The sequence below is a fragment of the Alosa sapidissima genome, chromosome 10 (genome assembly GCF_018492685.1).
Source record: "Alosa sapidissima isolate fAloSap1 chromosome 10, fAloSap1.pri, whole genome shotgun sequence".
NCBI classification, from domain to species: Eukaryota; Metazoa; Chordata; class Actinopteri; order Clupeiformes; family Clupeidae; genus Alosa; species Alosa sapidissima.
The window spans coordinates 32,708,410-32,730,867 of record NC_055966.1 but is presented as its reverse complement, the minus strand read 5'-3'; the positions used below and the strand labels follow the sequence as shown (position 1 = coordinate 32,730,867).

Genomic DNA, 22,458 nt, shown 5'->3' with positions numbered 1-22,458 from the left:
GGTTAGAATGAGCAATTGATTCACTGTTGAGATTGTTGAGAGAAAAATAGGTCAGAACAGGGGTTTGTGGTTTGCACAGTGAGAGGTGTGCTAACTGTGCACTGTGATAACAAATTAGTGTGCTATGTGTTTTTGGAAATCTTTACTTGAACTCTATATATTAGTAATGTAGATAGATCGATAGATACTTTATTTTTTTTCGATAGATACTTTATTTTTTTTTTAATTTTGATCCCCAAGGGGAAATTCAAGGTCTGTGTAGGTCAATGTACCGTAACTTTAATCAGTATTGTAATGACTGTATGATTGCATCATAGCAATTACTAAAACTATAATGGTAACATGGCATTGTGATAGTATAGGACCAACTCTCATGATGTGTATGATATGATCAGCCATAATATGTGTGTGACATTTTTTGGGCCTTTTTGCCTTTATTTTGATAGAATAGTGAGAGACTGACAGGAAGAAAGAGAGAGAGGGGGTGGGATCGTGAAAAGACATAAGTAGGCTATTCAACTAGCCCGCTTGCTTGCAAGACTCAGGCTGTGCAGTCGGCACCCGCTTACTTATTTGGGTTTTGGGTTGCCAGGTTTTAGCCTATGACAAAACGATTGAAATTGAAAGTAAGTGATTGTTTATGTGTATTTCAGTGATTTCCAAAGAGAGGATCTGCACCTTTGACGGTGGCTATTGTCTTTGTCAGTGCGTGGGCTCCAAAACGTGATATGGACAAAAATCAAGAAAGGCGCATCTTTGACCGCACTGGGATCCTGCAGCCACCATTGTGTATGGTCAGCATGGCTACTTTTACCGAGATTGGTGGCCTCACAGACATACACGCTAAAACGCACACAAGTGACTTGGAGGTAGTGGGAATTGAACGTCTATCACCCAGCCGCAGAAGCCGTGACGTTGAAAGCAAACTACTACAATGTGAAGCATGCTGGGGTTTTTACATGGCCATTGTCTCCTGGAGGACTGAAGGAAGACTTTGACTTGACTTGTTTTTTATAAATATGGGCATTTGTGTGTGACCAATATTAATGTTTCTCAACTGTAATATGCACTTGCAATGAGATGCAGTATGGTAGTGTTGATAATGTTGTGCTTCTGCAATGGATGATTGCAGGTAGTCTCTGACATGCTTGTTAATTGATTGCTAATTGAGGGTTTGGTTAAGTGGATTGTGATTGATCCATTTGAATCCTGCTAATGATGTCATGTCCTTTATATGCTGTGAACTCTGATTGCTGGGAATTTGCACTGAGGATGGGGTCACCAGAAACTTTGCACTTGCTGCACTATAAAAAGGTTTTGAAATGACTCAAAATGTTCATTTTGTATGACCCTTTGTGGTGTTCAGAAGAAGTTGTGTGGTTTCTATGGACTTTTCAAATGAAACTCTAAACAGGTCAGAGGGCTTGTGTGGTTAGAATGAGCAATTGATTCACTGTTGAGATTGATACCTTTGTTGTATGAGAGAAAAATAGGTCAGAACAGGGGTTTGTGGTTGGTACAATGAGAGGTCTGCTCACTACGCTGTGGTAACAAATTAGTGCGTAATGACTGTATGATTGCATCATGGCAATTACTAAAACTATAATGGTAACATGGCATTGTGATAGCATAGGACCACCTCTCATGATGTGTATAACATATGATCAGCCATAACATGTGTATGACATTTTTTGGGCCTTTTTGCCTTTATTTTGATAGTGAGAGACTGACAGGAAGTGAGTAAGAGAGAGGGGGTAGGATTGTGAATAGACTTGGGTCGGACTTGAACCCAGGTCCCTGTGAGGTGTCACTCCACTTTAGAAGCTAATGCAAAGCCTGTACAAACTAGGCTACTCAACCTACTGTTTATTACTTAACAAAGCACTGTATGCTCGCTCAAAGGCATTAAGGATGACTCCTTTGGCATTCATGTCTACCAAAAAAAAAAAAAGACATTGTTATACCACCAAAGAAAGGTGACTTTTATTTTATCAATTGCTCAAAAAGCTGTTCTTCAGTCTATTAGTTTTCCTAAGCAAAACCTACAAACACTTTTAGTATTCCTTATTTTGGAAAACCATAATCTGTTTTTACTGGATGCATCTAAATCTCAAATATACACTTCATGAGTTCATGACTTCATGACAAAATAACTTTAGTCAAAGTCAAAGTCAAAGTCTTCAAAGTCAAAGTCTGCTTTATTGTCAATCTCTTCACATGCGCCAGACATACAAAGAGATCGAAATTACGTTTCTCACTATCCCACGGTGAAGACAAGACATATTTTACCAATTAAGTCCACAGACAAACATAACATTCAAGTAAACAAAAACAAAAATAAGTAAATAAGAAGGCACATACAATGAAGAAATAAGAGCAGCAAAATTGGGTTGAAATTGTGCATAGACAGTCAATATATTAGTGCAAAGTCAGGCCAATAAATGGCTGAGGTAGTTCTGTTTGACCTAAGTAAGAAAGTGGCATAGTGGTGCAAGTTATGTAAGAGGAGCAGAAGTGTTTGTGTTTTCAGGACAACAGGACAACAACAAGTAGTTGCAAAGTGTGCAAAGTGTACAAGTGGAGTAGTGCAAGGCAGCCATTGTGGGTCCAAAGTCCAGGATGTTATGTAGCTGAGGGTGGAGGGGGGAGAGAGTTCAGCATCCTAACAGCCTGGTGTATGAAGCTGTTGGTGAGTCTGGTGGTTTAGTGCATTGTAGTAACATTGTCCTTACCAAGAGTCCAGTGTAGTGAATACTTGACGGGCAGTGGCCAAAGGGTGCGATCAGTAGAGAGGGACCTCCTCTTCCTGGTCTGAGGGCCAAACAGTAAAGAGGACATTTCAGGTTCTTTCCTCCTCAGTACAAAGGACAGAAAAGACAACACCGCAATTAATGATATTTTTGTCAATGTACAGGTGCATGTCTGTGCAAGTATCTTAATATGAAGACTGCTGTGACTCCTTACCTTTGTGACAGTCTAGCACACAGACGGTGACCAAACAGAGAGAGAGAGAGAGAGAGATAGTTTAAACACTACTTGCATCATAATGAACCAGTATACTGTACTATGCATTTGTCCATTTGAAATGATCAACTCACTTTCATGATGTCACCTTCTAAGAGGTGCAAACCTGTAAAAAATGTTAATAGTTCATGAAATCATGAAAATGAACAACAGTGGAAACCCCTTATAAATTCACAAAACATAATTGAGCTGAGTCTTAACCTTTATTTATGTTGGTAATGTCCAGGTCTCCATCAATTTCTGTTTAAAGAGCAAAAAACATTGTTTATGGAACTACATAGAGTAATGAACAAATGAAAATGAATTTGTTTTTAAATGTTCTCATACAGTACATACAATTACTTGTGTGAGTTTGTACTATACAGTACTTGTGACTCTTGGTTGTGGCTGAAGGAAAATGATACAATTGGGAATGAATTCTAACTCAGGAAATGTATCACAAAGAAATAAGAAAAGATCCCATTCTTTCCACTTCTAAGTCTTACGAACAAAACCATTTTGTTTCACCTACCTGTGACAAGCCTGACAAAAGGTTAAAAAGTGTCAAGCTTAATAAAAGTATAAAAGGAACCATTTCTCCTGGACACAGAAGGAAATATCCAAATTAATTATTTTATATCACTTTGAGCTGATTCAGTAATTATATTCTGTAAATCTTGTTGGCAGAAATCCTAACTACTTCTTGGTTTTATGTTGTTGATGTGTGAGAGGGCTTTTTCAACTGAAGGATATATATCAAACAATGGTTAAGCCCCGCCTGCACAACCACTTCCTTTTTCTGAAAACGTTAACTATGACGAACGATAAAGAGTATATGAATGCATCTGTCTCTCATTCTTACGTGCATTTGTACTGTCCACCCCCTCTGTGAGGTTGAGTTATACCTGTGAAGGCTACAATCGGAACCGACAATTAGAACAATTTAGAACCAACAGTTAGAACAATTTAGACCCGAGTCAATTGGAAACTATGCCATATTCAGTACGATTGTGCTGTTGTCAGAGTTTAGTCAATCCCCCCCCCCCACACACACACACACACACCACGTCAGGCCCCTACAATAAACAATTCTGGTAAAGTTACCTGCGAAAGGGTTACAATTTAGAATCAAGACGACTGAAAACACTGCCATCTTCATTAGTATGAAATGTGAAATACTGACTGTGCTGCTTTTCAAAGTTAAGTCAAATGAACTCTATGTATAAATAAATAAAATTAAATAAAACTAGATTTACCACATATGACTGGTGCATGGTGTTGCCACCAGTGGTGTTGGCATGGTGTTGCCAACACATTGTATTCTCACAAACCAACAAAACAGGTCAAACCAAAGTAGGCCAGTCACAAAAAAGAGGGCAGCGTTGGGTCCAGCATGCCATTCCCTTTTTTACCATTGCCTGTTTCCACCCACCTTCCATTGCCTTGATGTGAAACACCATGAGGTGAAGGGGAGATATGAAGATGAATTTATAACTTCATGAGGAGAAAAACAGCCACAGCATTAACCCTTAAATGCATGACCTACCAATACCTACACTCTTCCAAGAGTGGGGTCAAACATTTAGATTCAATTAAAATGAACGCATTTTACAGTATGCTGTAAACTTAAGAAATGTCTTTCATTTTGGTTAAAGATGATGATTTGATGATGATGATAATGATGAGAACAATAATAATAATAATTTTTATAATGTTTTTATTAAAGCTAACATATTCATTTAAAACACCTATCCTTATAACTTAACACTAACACACAAGTGTTTATCTGGTTTTCAATGCATTACAAGTCTCATAATTTCATTTTTTGACCCCAGGCAACATTGTACCATTGTGGAAAGAAAATCAATATTTCACAGATAAGTTATAATAATACAAATTGTCATATGAAATCATCAAAATGTTGATCATTGTTATTTACTAGTTAAAGGCTCCATAAATCTCTCCAAACATTCTCAGGTACAGTATACATATACACACACAACCACATACACACATCCATGAGTTGCACACTTACACCCATGCATACTCATGTATGCGTACTGATGCACACTCATGCACACACACACACACATTACAACATCCACTTTCCCTTTGAGACCTGCACCTGACTTTCTGAAAGTTTTAGTAAGCAATTTGTCTCAAAAGAGAAACACAGCGGGTAGGCCTGTACCAAATAGATGGATCAGTTAGGCCTCAAACTTGGGGGTACAGGGGTAGCAAGTCTTCACCGCAACACCAAAAAGCCATGGATGTTGGTATGATAGTCAGGGCACATACTCAACCATAGTGATGGCATTCTATAAAACTTCATGAAGCACACTCATGCACTTGACATATACAGGTGCTTCCCTACTTAGTATATTTGGTATGGCCATATGTGAGTCCGTTATGGTTCAATGTTGCCTAAGGGCAACATGCAGTTTTTTGTAATTTCATATGACACCTACATTGATATGTTAAAAAAAAGTTGTTGATAATACATCAGTAAATGTATACCTGATAGTCACAGTTGATAAAAATCAAAGGTTCCTAGGGTTAACCTTTGAAATTCCATAGAAAATGCTTGGGGTCATTTTTGACCCCACGTATAGAAAAGTGTGGTACTGATACAAAAAATGCAATTCCTTAAAACATATACCAATTAGATACAAATCCAAAAGGCCTCATGTCAAAGACAACATATTTGAGGAAGACATGGAAGATTAAACGATAGAAATGTAAAATTACCAAGATATTGCAAAAAAACAACTGCTGGGGTCATTTTTGACCCCACTTATGCATCTAATGTATTACCTTTGGGTTAAGAGAATCTGACTTATAATTATGGGAAGGCGGGTGTTATTGACTTGACAAGTTGATTGGTTGTTGTTACCTGGCTCAAGGCTTTGTGGAGCATCACTGTCACATTATCACCCCACTATCATGGCATTGCTACATCTGATAAAGTCCATTTGGAGTAAAACAATACAATGAAAACACAGCTAAAAAGCATGAATGATCTGGACACTTCCCTTACAAAAAAAATAAATAACTTGTGGGTGATGTGTGGGAAACAAATGTTTTCACTAGAAAATATTGCCAGAACTACTATATACTATACTATAAGAACACTAAAAAAAGGTGGAGATAAAGAGTCATCAGTGACCTCTTAATCTGATAAAACATGAAAAACACTTTCCTAGGCTGAATAATGCTTCAGATATAGCCAAAATTAGCCTCTGGTGGCCATCTTGGACGCCATCTTGAAAATTCTAAGTCTTTGAAAATGATGATCTGATACTTTAGTGTGACATATGATTCAGTGACCGCTAAATCTGATTAAACACGACAAACACTTTCCTAGGCTGAATAATGCTTTAGATATAGCCAAAATTAGCCTCTGGTGGCCATCTTGGACGCCGTCTTGAAAATTATAAGTCTTTGAAAATTATGAACTGATACTTTAGTGTGACATATATGAATCAGTGACCTCTAAATCTGATTAAACACGAAAAACACTTTCCTAGGCTGATTAATGCTTCAGATATCTCAAATTAGCTTCTGGTGGCCATCTTGAAAATGACCCCTTTACTGGGGTCAGATTGTACTAGATTTTTAATATGTTATTAAGTACATCTAAAGGTATAATCAGTTGAAAAACCTTTTGTATCAATTTTTTTGAGGTTAGGTGTTTTTTTTTTTTTCATATATTGACCCGCCTAGTTATTGTTTGTGCAAATAATATGCTGATTCATGTTCCCTTGCATTTTGCAACTATGATGTCCATGGTTAAGCTCAATCTTTTGACGCAATCTTTTGATTTTCACCCAGCCTAGTCCATGGTAGGCGCCTGATAGAAATATTGTTTAATTTTGCGATTGAGATATCCAGGCACTGGCACCCCCCGGTTTCAGAGCTATTCTAAAAGCAAAAATGCATGGAGGGAGTTATGACAAAACCGTGACTGTTAACAAACTAAGCTATATAAGGTAGGCCCTATGCTATGCCTATTACACAACACTTCACTAGGCTATGCTGGCGACCCAAATAAAATCTCCTTTGGAACCAATGGCTTACACCTTACAGTATCAAGCTGCCACCTCTTGGCGAAAAGTTAATAGTTTTGCATATCAGTAATACATTTCACGTAGCTGTGTGAATCACGGAAAGGGCGAATGAAGTGGACACTTCTAAATGGAACCCAACCCACTGTACAGTAGCTCAAGGTCTGTAGCTAAAGCAGCCATAATGAAAGCGTTATCATTGTTTGGATACTTCACACACACATGTTTTTTAATCGCATAGATAGACTACAATCGCATAGACTACAACTACCAAGCTGGAATCAAAGCACATCGACTCCCCTCTCACACCCTAAACATGCACTTCGAACAAACAAAAAGCGCCTCAGTCTCACGGAATAGCCATAGGCAAAACTGTATCTGACCGGTGTAACGTTGGTACTAAATCATCCATCGCAAAGAATGATTTTTGTAGCACGTGCAACAAATATGTGTAGGTACAGCCCTGCCCTGAATACATCTCAACGTGCGCTCTAAAACATCTGGTTTAAATGGAGATGTAGATCATCACGGGTGCGTTAATACATCTACATTGCGGCGAGTTGACACAAATTATTCACTTTGACGAATTTATGTAGTTTCAGTTACTTTACTTTGAGCCATTTGAAAATAGAAGATTGAAGTAGCCTATCTGGGTGTTTGGGAATGAACGTTGACTCAGATGCTTTTTGAGACTTTGAGCAGAAATGTCCCAGCCCGGTGTTTATAGGATGCATCATAGACAGGTTATCTTTCAGGTAGCCTATATATTTTCCATTAAAAAACCATCACCTAGTAGACATGGACATTTATACCGGGCTAGGATGTGCTGCTTTCACATGTACGGTGTCATTTTCTTAATAAACTAATACGACGTTTTAATGGGCATATCCCGTAGCATATTGTTCAAAACATCATCAGAGTAGGCCTAGGTTAGCCTAAGATAAATTGTTCAAACCATATTGTTTCAAAAGATTAAAAACTAATAATAGCCAAAAATACTAAATGAATCGCAATGCAAAACTCAACATGAAATAAAGTACATGAAACATAACTAGAATGCATTGACGTTATATCCACTCGTTTTCTTGGACCTGTGATCAAACAGAGACAGCCTATAAATGTAAGCCTATCTTCCTGGAACATTGCAGATAAAGAAAAATGTAGCCTAGGCTATCGTTTTCTCTAGGCTATGAATGGTCTTTGTAGCCAACTTTAAGATGAAATAAATAGATTCCAGATGTTTCTATTCTATATCATTTGTTTTTATTAATAAACAGTAAGGCTCTGGTGAGGCAGAGAGCTTCTGCTCCTCGTTAGAAATCTCATCGGATATGTGCACTCTTTGCTGTTTCCACAAGGAGCTGCTGTAACATTGGGGACAGCTAGGCCTATGCGTGACACTTTTAAACGCGAGCATGCGTCAAATAAATTACAATGACATTTAAACAAGTCTTGAAGAAGCAGTATCCAATTCTTCTGCAATGAAGAGCTAGATCGTTTTGCTTTTCAAATTAAGTCACTTATGTTGCTAGACAACCCTAAACAAATGCTACGTGGTCTGTTTTTAACATTTAGTTTTATTGCATCGTATTCAGCTCCAAAAGCCGGTTCAGTCCCAATTCGGCCGTGTGTGTGTTTCTGAAAATAAAACAGATAATAAGTATGTGACTACGTTAAATAAACCACTGCCTATTTAGAGCATGTTACATCTGTAATGACAGTTATCTGAAGAAATGCGCATTGTAGGCTAAGCTAGAAGCTAAGAACAGCGACTTTGCTAACGTTACACCAAGCATCACATCAGCTAACATTTTGATAAAATCCCTTCCCTAGTTTGTAACGTTATACATTAACGTTAAACTCAAAATGTATGTGCTACATAATTCAGCATGACATGCTGAATTATGTAGCACATACATTTTGAGTTTAACGTTCACAACCCTTTTCCCAGTTTATGAAGTTGTGCGTCTATGAGCAAAGTAGACATTTGGTTCTACTTTGCTCATAGACGCACAACTTCATAAAATGTATGATATGTTGCCTTAGACTACGGTAGGCTAATGCAGCTACTGCTAGAGACTAGATAGATAGATACTTTAGTCATCCCCAGACGTGTAACGTGAAGTCGTGCATGGATGTGATGTCTCCGTCCTGCAGGCGGTAGCCAGAGCGCTCTCAACTCCGCTGCCATGTGTGAATAAACAAACGTCCCCCCCATGTCCCCGGTATAACGTTATTGTCAGGTCCTTAGGTGGTATTTGAAATGACCAAATGCAAATGTCATCCGAGGGACCTAACGGTGACGTCCCCAGAAAGTCCTGCACCGGACGTCACGCAATATAGTCCAGTCATTTTAAGCCAAAATACGGTCAAGGTTGAACAAATTGCAACACAAGCAAACTTAACTGATTTTGAATCCTCAATATGTCCTGAGTAAGGGAAAAAAAGCCCCGAAGAATCCCGATAGGGGAAAGTTTTGAAAAAGACCCAAATATACCCTATTCATGCGCCTATACAGTATTTTTCTCACGTGAATAGGGGAAAAAAATTAACCTTCACATATCACCATGAAAATTACTGAGTTGATTACTTACATCAAGACAAACAAAAAATGTATTATACGTTTTTTGAAATTGTTTGTTAACATGTGCAAACAGGGCATAATGTAATTACGTATAGTTAATTTGTATAAATACCACAACGGAGCTAATAGTCCAGGCAAAGGTCTAACCCAAAACTAATTGCAACAGAATTTATTTTCACATTTTTATATTTCAATTGGTGATCTTTTCACCATAGTAACAGACCATGAAAATCCAGTTGGTGGAAATATGTTAAAATGAGGGTTGTTTTATGCATTATTCTTCAGCAAATACTGACAAAACTGTAATTAGAATGTTGTAGAATACACATTCTAAAGAATATCTGACCCCATCTAACATTACATGGAATTTTAGAATCTTGCATTGTTGAGGAACATTCTTTTATTTTCAAAGAGTGAATTTCTTTGGCTTATTTCAGACTGGTTTGTTGCAGAATTGGTGTCTATTTTTACATTGTGGCCCTTTGAATCAATGGAAATGGTTGTTGAATCTTTAAATAGAGCCAAGTGTGTTTTTGCATGTAAGTGTTCCACAATGTGTAATCTGTACAAACACATAGTTAAGCCTTATTCAGCCTAGGAAAGTGGTTTTGGTGTTTACGTAATCTGATTTAGAGGTCACTGAAACATACAGTATATCATACTAAAGTGTCAGTCCATCATTTTGCAAGTCTTATAGTAATTGACCTCTTGCCAAGGGGTTGACTGATATACTGCCTGTCCAATCAGAGGGGCCTGTATGATGCCCCTTTACTTTGCACAATTTTTGTCTAAAATAATAATCGGACAGCACAGTATGTTTGTTAGTGAATGCAGGAAAATTGTGAAGGCAAAGTTGAAGATGGACATGATCATGTCCTAATTCGACAGAAGGGTGCAGATGGGATAACTGCAGTTAGCCTCCAAGTGACTCTATTGGCAAAAATGCTATACTAATAAATATAGTTTAAGATTAATAATTAACAATGCATGCCTATGCATGGGTCATGGTTTTACCAAAGTCATAGAACAGTCAAAACTATACATATTCTAAAAGTATATGCACTGTACATGAAATATAGCATCAATCAACTGTCTCATCTTCCTCCATACCATGCATAACACATACTCCTCTATTCTGTATAGGCGAATCAAGTGAACAGCTGATACATTTTGGCCTGCACTATTAAGGGAAACAAATTAAACACCCTAAACTATATATTTTCTGAAAGCATATACCCTCCAGAGGAGATATAACACCATTTTAGACATTTCCCATCTTCCTCCATGCCATGCACAATACACTGCCCTCTATTCTGTAAAGGCGAATCTAGTGTAAAGTGGATACATTTTGGCCTATACTGTCCAGGGAAAACAAATTAAACACCATAAACTATATATTTTCTGAAAGCATATACCCTCCGGAGGAGATATAACACCATTTAAGACATTTCCCATCTTCCTCTATGCCATGCACAATACATTGCCCTCTATTCTGTAAAGGTGAATCTAGTGTAAAGTGGATACATTTTGGCCTATACTGTCCAGGGAAAACAATTTAAACACCATAAACCATATATTTCTACAAGCATATACCCTCTAGAGGAGATATAACACCATTTAAGACATGTATTATCTTCCTCCATGCCTTGGACAATTTGTTTGTCAAATGTTGCAATTAGTTTTGGGTCACTATACATTAGCTATACATAATTACATTATGCCCTGTTTGCCCATGTTAACAAACAATTTCAAAAAACTTATAATACATTTTTTGTTTGTCTTGATGTAAGTAATCAACTCAGTAATTTTCATGGTGATATGCGAAGGTTATTTTTTTTCCCCTATTTGCGTGAGAAAACTACTGAATAGGCGCATGAATAGGGTATATTTAGGTCTTTTTCTAAACTTTCCCCTATCGGGATTCTTCGGGGCTTTTTTTCCCTTACTCAGGACTTATTGAGGATACAAAATCAGTTAAGTTTGCTTGTGTTGCAATTTGTTCAACCCTTTCTCCTAAAATGACTGGACTAATAACCAAACGATAACTTGCTCCGGACGTCAATAAGGTCACCGGAACGTCCGCTAGAGAACATGACGTTCGGGACCAATCGGGGACGTCGTGAATGTCGGCATAAGGTCCGGGGGACGTCCCGTGTTTGTCGGGATGTCCCTTACATGACATGGCCCAGTGTCCTTGTAACATGCATGCAGCAAACCTAGATATGAATGTGATTTCCACATTTCTTTCAAGAAGACATGTAAACCACAAAGACCCGTAACGAGGGGTCTGGAATGTTGGTTACCTAGCAACCAAGACGCTGTCTATTAAAAAGGGAACTATTTTTTGATGTTTTGATGTTTTTGATGAAGATTGATGTCAAAATTAACATTTTTAAACAATAATGGGGTGTTTTCAGATTATTTAGTTTGTGGTAGAATTGTTGTATAAAAGCAATATAGCACTCGTGATCGTGGGATTGGTCATGGATATTCCCACGGCTGTTGTTGCCTGCACTACTCGGCCTCCGGCCTCGTGGCTACGGCCGAACAACACCCGTGGGAATATCCATGACCAATCCCACTCTCACTCGTGCTATATTGCTTAATTAGTAAAGCGGCGCTCTGATGTGCATGTTTTTTTTTTTTTAAAGTGCATGTAACAATATAGCATAACAACAATAATTATCATAATGATAATTTTATGTACCTATATCGATACATTTCTGAGCCCATCATTTTGAACAGACATGTTTATAGAGTACTGTATATTTCCACTCGCCAGGTTTCAACTTCAAGAAACAGTTGGATGTAAAGCTGGTAGAATAAAGTTACACAATCAGGAAACGATCTCATTCTTATTGGAAATGATTGCAGAGAGTGACTGAATGGTCTGGATCTGTAGGCTGATTGTCTAACACCATTACTTTTCCATGTCAGATGAAAAAAATGTACTTCAAGTACTGTTTGTGCTTTATTTCATTACAAAATGCTTGATACGAGAAAGCTTTTATTTCTATGTCATTCAATGCCATTTTAGAATAACTTTGTAACTACTTTCAGACTGTGAACTTCCACATCAAAGAGTGGCAGAGTTTTATCAGGCTGACTTTGGTCACTGTGGCAGACATCAGCTGTGGATGACAAACTGAGAGTGTGGAGGTCGTAATTTTGAACACATGTGAGATGTTATCACATATCCTCATCATGTGGTAGATAGAGATTACTACCGCATGAGTATGGGAGACACAGCAACCTAACAGTGGCAGGCACAGAGTTTAGCGCAAAAAGCTGTGAGTTAATGGGATCAAAGTACACCTTTGCTGCCACCTCTGCATTGAACTGTAAAGTTATCACTTTTTAACCTTAAACATGATGCAGCAGATTTATGCAGCAGGTGGTGGTGATGGAGAAGAAACGGCTTTGTGGTTTTGTGATGTTTTTCAGTGTTTCCATTTCCAGACACTACTCCAGTTATGCATATAAGAACAAAATGGAATGTGTCAGAATCCGTTTTTACTTTTTGTCCACACATGTAAGAAACAGGGTTCCCACGGGTCATGGAATTTCTGGAATATCATGGAATTTTAGAAAGTCTATTCCAGACATGGAAACTTTTATCATTTTTGGGGCAAAATCATGGAATATCAGGGAATTTTGCTGTAGCAGTTTAACATTTACTTGCCAAAATACATTAATACAAATATATTTCCACTCCAGAATTTGTGTATCTGGTTTTTAGCTTCACTGCTTGCTTGAGTAGCCCAACTGTGTTTATTCAATGCCTATTTATTCACCTAGCGCTCTAAAAAAGTAAAAGATTCTTGAATGCTACGCGGGTGTTCTGAAATCATTGGTCGGTATGTTATTCTATTCATTATACCTAAGTCATGGAAATTCAGGTTTTTTGTCAGGGAAAGTCAGGAAATTTTGCATTTGATTTAGAGTGGGAACCCTGAAGAAATCTTATTCTGGCGATTGGTGTCTAGCAGTAGTCCAATATATAGACAATAACAATATACAGTATATAGTTATAGTACTATGTTTAGTATTTGATGTACATACTACATATTTACAAGACAACAAAATTTATACAGTAATAGATTGTTTATGTTTATGATATCTCAGTCATGTCAGCATAAACTAACTGGTGGATTTTCATGAAATTTGCTGGAGGGGTGTAGCATTGGCTAAGAAAGTGCCCGTTACATTTTGACACGGATCTTGAATGAGTAGGTGGCCCCATGAATTTCTATTTCACTTCCTCTGAGATGATTTCCAAAGAGAGGATCTGCGCCTTTGACGGTGGCTATTGTCTTTGTAGGTGTTTGTTAATTGGTTGCTAATTGAGGGTTTGGTTAAGTGGACTGTGATTGGTCCATTTGAATCTTGCTAATGATGTCATGTCCTTTATATTATGCTGTGAACTCTGATTGCTGGGAATTTGCACGGGGTCACCCGAAACATTTGCACTTGCACTTTAGCTTTACCTGTATAGTCTGGTGAGCCAATAAATCACTTTTCGATGTGAAACTCGGTTTTTGAAGATACTTTTTGAAGAGAGCGAGCTCCTTCCTTGATTTTTGTGCATTTCACTTCCTCTAACATTGCAAAAGGCCAGTCTGTACATATGCTGAGTTGCTGACCGTAGCACCATCTGCTGGTCTGGGCATAGGTTTACACTCTCCATGTATCTATCCCGTTGTGGGCATTTTGCAACTTAGCAAATTATTTCATGGCCATCTCTCTCTCTCTCTCTCTCTCTCTCTCTCTCTGTCTTTCTCACTCTCTCTATCTCTGTATCTCTTTCTTTCTCTCAACCGCCCCCCCCCCCCCCCCCCCCCACACACACACACACACACACACATGTATACACATATGACAATAAACAAAGAAATGTGCTTTGGCACTTTTCTCAGATCAGAATGGTAATTCTCAAAACAGATTGTTCAAACTCTATATAATCTTGTGCACATCATTGAAGCAGTGTCTCCCCATTTTGTAATGTCTGCTGTTTTTTGAACTCACAATGGCTCATGTCATATTAGTCAAAATGCACAATACTGGTTCCCTGCTGAATAGTCCTACTCCATAATACAAATTGGCAGAGATGGGAAGTAACGAAGTACAAATACTTCGTTACTGTACTTAAGTCGATTTTTCAGATATTTTTACTTTACTTTAACTTTACTATTTGTTTTTGAGGCAACTTTTCACTTTTACTTCTTCAGGTTGCTAGGTTACGGGGACGCTGGCGAGACACGCCGCTCCGCCTGGCATCATGTTTTTGTTTGTTTTTATGTAATGTTCGTAATTTTATGTAATGTTCGTAATTTTATGTAATGTTCTGTTATTTTTTTGTATTTATTTGTCAAGTTAAATGTTTTCACCTTTTATTTACGTTACTTTCGATAGTTTTTGTGTTATTCTTGGTCCTTTTTTCTGGCTGATAACTAATGGTAACGTTAGTTTCTATTCGACTGGGCTGATGAGCTTGCCTTGACTAGAAGCTAGCCGTCCCTCTTCCATCTGACGCTGCACATCCTCTGTCTGGACTCGTCTGGACGGAAAGATTGCTCAGGGCAATGGGCCTACTGCGAGAGATCTGCAGCAGCCACGACCACCGAGCTGCGGCGACATTAACATTAACGTATAGCCTCTGACGCTGGGTGCCTGCAGTCTGGATTGAGTGCTGACGTGGGGAGCTCTGATGGCGACGTCGGGAGAAGCAACAAACGTCTTGCTAAAGCCACCGAGCTGCTGATCAGCAGGAAGATCGCCCATCATGACTTCAGACTGTTGTTCTTCCGGTGCTCTGCTCTCCAGACTGCCAGTAGTGCTAAAATCTGAGTTGGTCAGTGAAAGATCTTTGTTGGTCTTGCATTGGCAGTTTCACGCGGGTCATCATTGCCGTTGGACTTTTTCAGCCGGTTGGAAATTGGACTAATTTTAACATGATTATTATTATTTTATTTATTTATTTTCAATTTTCTGTGTTGTCTGTCTTGTATGTCTGTGTTGTATGTCTTGTATGTCTGTTGTCTTGTGTCACGGGAACGCTGGCGACTAGGCTACGCCGCTCCGTCCGGCATCTTTTGTGTTTGTTATTTTAAAAAAAAGCACGTAGTAGTATGTCTCAATTAAATTTAGTCAAAAATGCCCTCCTCCTCTCCTCGCCTTTGGTGCTTCCCTAACTTCTAGCTGCAGTGTAGCCTATATAGCGATAAGTATGCAGCATTAGGTCTTGAACAGGGATGTAGTGGAGGCTAAACACAAGTAAAGACAGTTTATCCACCTCTTATTAGAGTTTTCCCCCTTTAAAAGAGTTTATCCACCTCTTATTAGAGTTTTCCCCCTTTAAAAGAGTTTATCCACCTCTTATTAGAGTTTTCCCCCTTTAAAAGAGTTTATCCACCTCTGATTAGAGTTTTCCCCCCTTTAAAAGAGTTTATCCACCTCTCTTAGAGTTTTCCCCCCTTTAAAAGAGTTTATCCACCTCTTATTAGAGTTTTCCCCCCTTTAAAAGAGTTTATTCACCAATTATAACTGTTAATATTTAAAAATCACACCGTACTATCCACAATAACAATATGTAAAAAATCCAAAATCCAAAAGATTCTGAAGGACTCTTCTCATCCTAACAATGGATTATTCCTACCGCTGAAATCAAGAAGACGCCTATGTAGTCACAAAGCCAGAACTGAGAGACTCAGGAGAAGTTTTTATCCCCAGGCCATCCGAACTCTGAACTCACACTATACTGACTTTGCACACATTCACTCCTCAGCACTCTCAAACATTTCCCAACTCTGAACTCACACTATACTGACTTTGCACTCATTCACTCCTCAGCACTCTCAAACATTTCCCAACTCTGAACTCACACTATACTGACTTTGCACTCATTCACTACTCAGCACTCATGACCCCCCCCCCCCCCCCCCCCCCCACACACACACACACACCTACAAGACTTTTAGCACTTTTACATCCCTCCATCCCAGACCTTTTATTTATTTTCTTATTTCATCACACGTCAAAACACACACACACATATCTGACTTTCTCCAACTTTTGCACATCTCCATAGAACTTTTTATTTATTATTTTTGATTTCTCCTCCATCTACCCATGTCCTTGATTGCCTAGCCTTTCTGCCCCCCAACCCCCACCCCCAACACACACACTTACATCATCACTGTCATCACTTCACATACATACAACACACTGCTTGCTACAGTAAGCCTCCTCTACATACTTGCTGCACACTGCACACAGCACATTGTCTCATGAGGAAGCTTCCCCAACACACATATTGCACACTGCCCTCTCCCCACATACACAGCACACTATCCCATCTCCCCTGTCATCCCCCCAACACACACACCAAGACCCCTGGCAGTTGGGTTAGCCCCTTGAGCCGTGGATCTGCCCAAGGTTTCTTCCTTGGTAAGGGAGTTTTTCCTTGCCCCTGTTGCTCTTGGGTGCTCCTTGTTGGTGCCCCCCACCCAATCCCAATCCTCCCCCACCTTTTTTATGCAGCCCTTGCCACTTAATCTACTAAACCCCTCTTCTACTGCACTCTTTACCCCCCCCCCCCCCCCCCCCATTAATGCACACATAGGCTGACACCAGACATAATTTCACTGCATTTCTCCAACAGGTTATGGGAAGATTTAAAAAGAGACTGGCACTCTAGTAACATGGTCCAGGTACCGTTGCATAAAAAATAGTTGTCATTCACAAGACTACTTTTACTTTTATACTTTAAGTAAATTTCCAAGCCTGTACTTTGTTACTTTTACTTGAGTAAATAAGTTAAATCAGTACTTTTACCAGAGTATTTTTTAACACAAGTATTTGTACTTCTACTTGAGTACGGGAAGTGAGTACTTTTGCCATCTCTGTAAATTAGCCTTATTTCATCGCTTGTGTCATTATATGCAAATGTGTTGAACTATTTGTCATAACTATTTGTCCTAGTCTGTTTAGTAAATATGACCTGACAGACAGGAATGTCAAGATGTATAAAAAATACATATATATATATATATATCACCTAAAAACCGTCACCACCACCCTCATGGACCCATTCTAATTTGCATACAGAGCCAACAGGTCAGTTGAGGACACCGTCAACTCAGAAATGTATCACATACTGAACCACCTCAAGTCCGCAAAACCATACATATGCCCACATCCTGTTCATGGATTTCAGTTCTGCATTCAATACAATAAACCCGACCAAACTGTTCAATATATTACTGGACATGAATATCGACCCATGCATCTGTCACTGGATTCACAGTTTTCTCTGGAACAGGCAACAGAAGGTGAGGATCACCAATACAAATGGAAAATAAATGGAAAATCAGCACAGACCACATCTACAAAAAAGCCCAGCAAAGACTTCTCGGACAGCTCAAGAAGTTCAGAGTAAGGTCTCATCTCCTGCTCTGCTTCTACACAGCCACCGTGGAAAGCATCCTCACCTCATCCATCACAGTCTGGTTTGGCAGTCTTGGGACACTCTCCCGGAAGAAACTACAGCGCATCATCAACAGAGCATCCAAAGTCATTGGTTCACCCCTACAGTACCATCCCTTGAATCACTCTAACACAAATGGACACTACGCAGAGCCCACAAGATCATCTCCGATATCACCCACCCTGCACACTACGCAGAGCTGATATCACCCACCCTGCACACTACGCAGAGCTGATATCACCCACCCTGCACACTACGCCTTCCAACTACTGCCCTCTGGGAGGCATTACAGAACAATCACCTCCAGAACAACCCACTTCAAAAACAGTTTAATTCCCATAGCAATAAACATTCTGAACTCTGAACGCTGAGGATTGTGGATTAAGTATGACCCTTATGTATCATGTTCAATGTGTCTGTCTGTATGTATATGTATGTATAGTAACTATGTCTTTAGCTTTCGCCTGGTTTCACCAGACTGATTACTTAATTTCACTTCATAAAAAGAGTCTGTGTACCCTCCATTGGGGAATGTTTTGTAATAGGAGACTTGCATTATCTTTCAAATTATTGGCCCAGCCTAACCAGTCACATCGATCAAGAGTCTCACGAATCAATCAATGTTAAGCTTTCTATGACAAAAATTGTTTTGTGCATTACTGTATTTGATTAATTTCACTATACATCTTATCAACCTGCGTTAAAATGCTCCCCTCCACCCCATTGTGAGGCCGTGACCATCTACCTTTGAATCTAGATGACTGTGCATTCATGGCAGCTGGGAATGACAAGGCCGCCCCCATGATTACGTTGTTTTTCCATCGCAAATGTTCATGATGATGCCACAACAATGCTTAAAACATACACTCACTAAAACATTTTGTGAAAGAAAGTTATGCAGCTTTCAAGTGAAAAAAACGCCAAATTCCCAAGTTCACATTAAAACTGTTGGACATGAAAGGCCACATGGACTACAAACGAACTACAACGTGACGACAAAAGTGATGAGCGGCTCCCTAACTGGGAAACTCTAACTCACTTTCCGACCTCTGATGCCCGCATGAAGTGACGTGAATGATGCGGAATGATGATGACGTTTTCACTAGGAAAAAGGTTCTTCCGATGCCCATGAACGTACAGTTAGACAAGGATGCCAATATTCCAACATAAATGGTCTTAAAATGTTGGTATGAATCCATAGTAGTGGAATATCCATTGTTGTTTTATTCAAAACATGAAAACTACAAACATGTTTGGTAGATGTATAATCCAGCCAAAAAATTAAAAACAAATATAGACAATGAAAAAGGATTACTTTTACACATGAATCTACTACTGTGGCTGTTTTCTAAAAATGACACTGAGCTAAAAGCATAGGTATTTATTTCAACATAAAATAAATTTGTGAAAAATACATATTTTACTCTATAGTCATCTACTTTGAGTTACAGCTTCATAAGACCTGGTTTCAGGCCTCAATTGTGTTCCAAGGCCACTTTAAGTGACCTAGACTAGAGGGCCCAAATGTGGGCAGTTCCAGAGATGTTACTGGCTCAAAGAAAAAAACAACCTTCAAGCCTCTGTAACTCGTTGCCAGTACATCACAGTCACACTGACTGTTTCTGAGAATTCTACTGGGTCTAAGCTTTCCAAAGAGGTCAAGCATTTGAAGATGGGCCAAAGTATGTAGGAGCAGTGCCCACCTAAATAGATGATGTGCAATGTCGGGCAAAACACTCAAAATGGGGCTGAAAGTTAAGAATTCAAGCGATTATTAAGCATTTGTAAACTATTACTAAATGCTTCTACATGTTCCTACATTAATTATCATCAGTAAACCTTGTAAAGCACACTGTTATAAATTGTTTGTTCATAGTAAATAAGTCTATATCTAAAATATGTTTAGGATAGTTAAGGATATTTTGTGAGCTCATCTAAATGAGGTCTTTTCTATGCCTTGTAAAGGTTACATTTACATTTATTCAATGAGCAGGCACTTTTACTATACAACCTTCGAAAATGGAGAACACATCCATGTCCCCTCGCGTCTCTCTAGGCTTCTCTGTGTTTGCAAAATCCCTGACAGTTCCTGATCACTAAACTTTTGCTTTCATTTCCTATCGATTAGCAGTTGATGTAGAAGCACCAAGCATAATTTAACTTCAGCGACAAATTAGGTGACTAGTATGTCCCTGAAAGGAGATCTACTGTAAGTGAGTGTGGCCGGGCTACGCTGATAAGCCATCCAGGAAATGGAATCGCATTGCCAGGAGCCAGGCAAGTATTTCAGTGAAATGATAACAGGCATGCAGGCGTGGCCAGGCTACTTCAGTTACACAACAGGTTGACACGTGCTTTACTTGAAAACTAAAGCTGATTATATTAATGGAGAAATACAGTATGTCACCAATAATTTTGTTCATTTCTCAGACATCAGAAATGACCTGATCAGCTTGTATATTAATTGGCTGTGCAAACGTTTTAGGCATTTCCCTTGACAAAACTATTTTTTTCTTATGCATTAGTGTTTATATATTTAGATTATCAAACATTTCTTGGTGTTTCTGATTGTGAAATAGAAACATTCCATATTCATAGCATCCTTACTTTACAGAGTACTGTAGTTTTAACATAAACTATGTATGTTTATTATTACATGGACTCTTAATGTAATTTATTTGTTTAGTAGTCATGACAGTATGACTCTGGAATGACTCTGAACCTGTTGCGTGGCAGGCACAGTATTGAGTAAGGGTAAGAGGTATAGTATTTTTGGCAAAAGATGAGAATGATAAGGTTTAGCTATTGTCTGTTGCAAACAGGGATGTAGTGGAGGCCAAATGCAAGTACCGTAAACACAGTTTATCCATCTCTGAAATTTTAGAAATAAAGTTTATCTACCTCTTATTACAGTTTATCCACCTCTTAAAAGAGTTTACTCACCGATTGCAACTTTTAACATTCAACAATCACACTGTATTATCCAAATTCAGAATATGTACACTCATCAACATTCTCGGAACCATTTAATACCATTGGTATTGTTATAAACATTGGACAATAACCTCCACCATTATCAAACATGTTCTGATTTTTTTAATCCATTGGTACAGTCCACCTCACCGTTATCACAGAATTCATAGTTTACCCACTTCTTATTTTATCACTACATCCAGGTTGCAAGACAGGCACATCAAAAGATGAGAAAGATAAGGTTTACGTATTACTTGTTGTCATGGTACACATACTATAACAAAAGTGAAACTAAACCATTGGTCAATGGACCTAATGTCACAGTAGGTGATTTGCTCAGAGGAGGGGGGAGGGGAGGTGGTATGGAAACTGCATTCAATTAATTTATGATCAGAGATACCAGAGACAGAACCAGTGACAGAGTTGTCATTCAGACCAGTAGAACAAAGCAGGTCTAACGTATGACCCCGAGTGTGCGTTGGAAAGTCAATATGCTGCACCAGATTAAAACAGTCCAGCACAGAGATGAACTCGGAGGTGAACATTCATCAACATGGATGTTGAAATTATCAAGCATAATAACAGCAGGGCAGACAGATGAGGTAACTGTGAGTAGTTTCAGTTCATACAGAAACTTAGTAGATGGTTTAGGTGGCCGATAAACTAGCAACAGCTATTGGGAGGGGTTGAAACAATCTTAAGAGTAATGCATTCAAATAATGTCACATTGAATAGAGAGAGTTGTTTGACAGACAAATGAGTGATACACCAATTGACAATTGCTTGTATTTATACTTCAATATGAAGATTATGTGCTTGCATGACCAAACTTGCACACTGTCCACTTGCTCTGATTGGCCAATAATGTAATAACGGTCTACAGTACAACATAATAAAAATAGTTTGAATGTAAGTTGATAATGTAATAATTTGCCAATAATGTAATACAATTTCTGAACCAATAACATAATAACTTTTCGTTTCCTGACTGCCAATGCTGTTTAGTGTCAGTTTGTAAAGTTTAGGCAAAGTAAAAAGTAAAGTTATAAATCCCTGAATAATGTAATTGGTTAGGCTGCACCAATGATTTCAAAGTTAGCACCCATCGCAAAGCAAGTGTTGGAAAGGAATCCCAATCTGAGTGACCAGACTCTATACACTTTGTGAATGAGTTTTGTTTACCAGGCTAGGACTACACACTACCCCCCCCCCCCCCACCCCCACCCCACCCCCCCCCCCCCCACACACACACACACCATTACATCATACCCCTCCCCACCAACCCCCCATTCCACACACACACACAGAGTCGTATATAGAGAGAGTTCGGACAACTAGGGAATCGACAC

The 22,458-nt window shown here is 38.8% G+C and overlaps 2 protein-coding genes across 5 annotated transcripts in view; one reads left to right on the top strand and one right to left on the bottom strand.

The window, feature by feature from the left end:
• LOC121720181 (meprin A subunit beta-like) overlaps positions 1–18,395 on the bottom strand; it is a 34,203-nt gene extending 15,808 nt beyond the window's left edge. Inside the window, exons 1-6 of one of the 4 annotated variants that reach the window (XM_042106122.1) lie at positions 3,536–3,752; positions 3,361–3,411; positions 3,226–3,264; positions 3,099–3,130; positions 2,965–2,976; positions 2,733–2,811 (exon numbers count right to left, since the gene is read on the bottom strand). The gene's annotated coding sequence lies outside the window, so the exon portion shown is untranslated. Of the gene's footprint in view, positions 1–2,732; positions 2,852–2,964; positions 2,977–3,098; positions 3,131–3,225; positions 3,265–3,360; positions 3,412–3,535; positions 3,753–18,140 lie in introns of those variants that run through there. The other 3 variants (XM_042106124.1, XM_042106120.1, XM_042106123.1) reach the window with 3 other exon arrangements.
• LOC121720190 (meprin A subunit beta-like) overlaps positions 58–22,458 on the top strand; it is a 202,868-nt gene continuing 180,467 nt past the window's right edge. The window contains 2 exon segments of the mRNA XM_042106147.1: positions 58–62; positions 7,224–7,229. The gene's annotated coding sequence lies outside the window, so the exon portion shown is untranslated.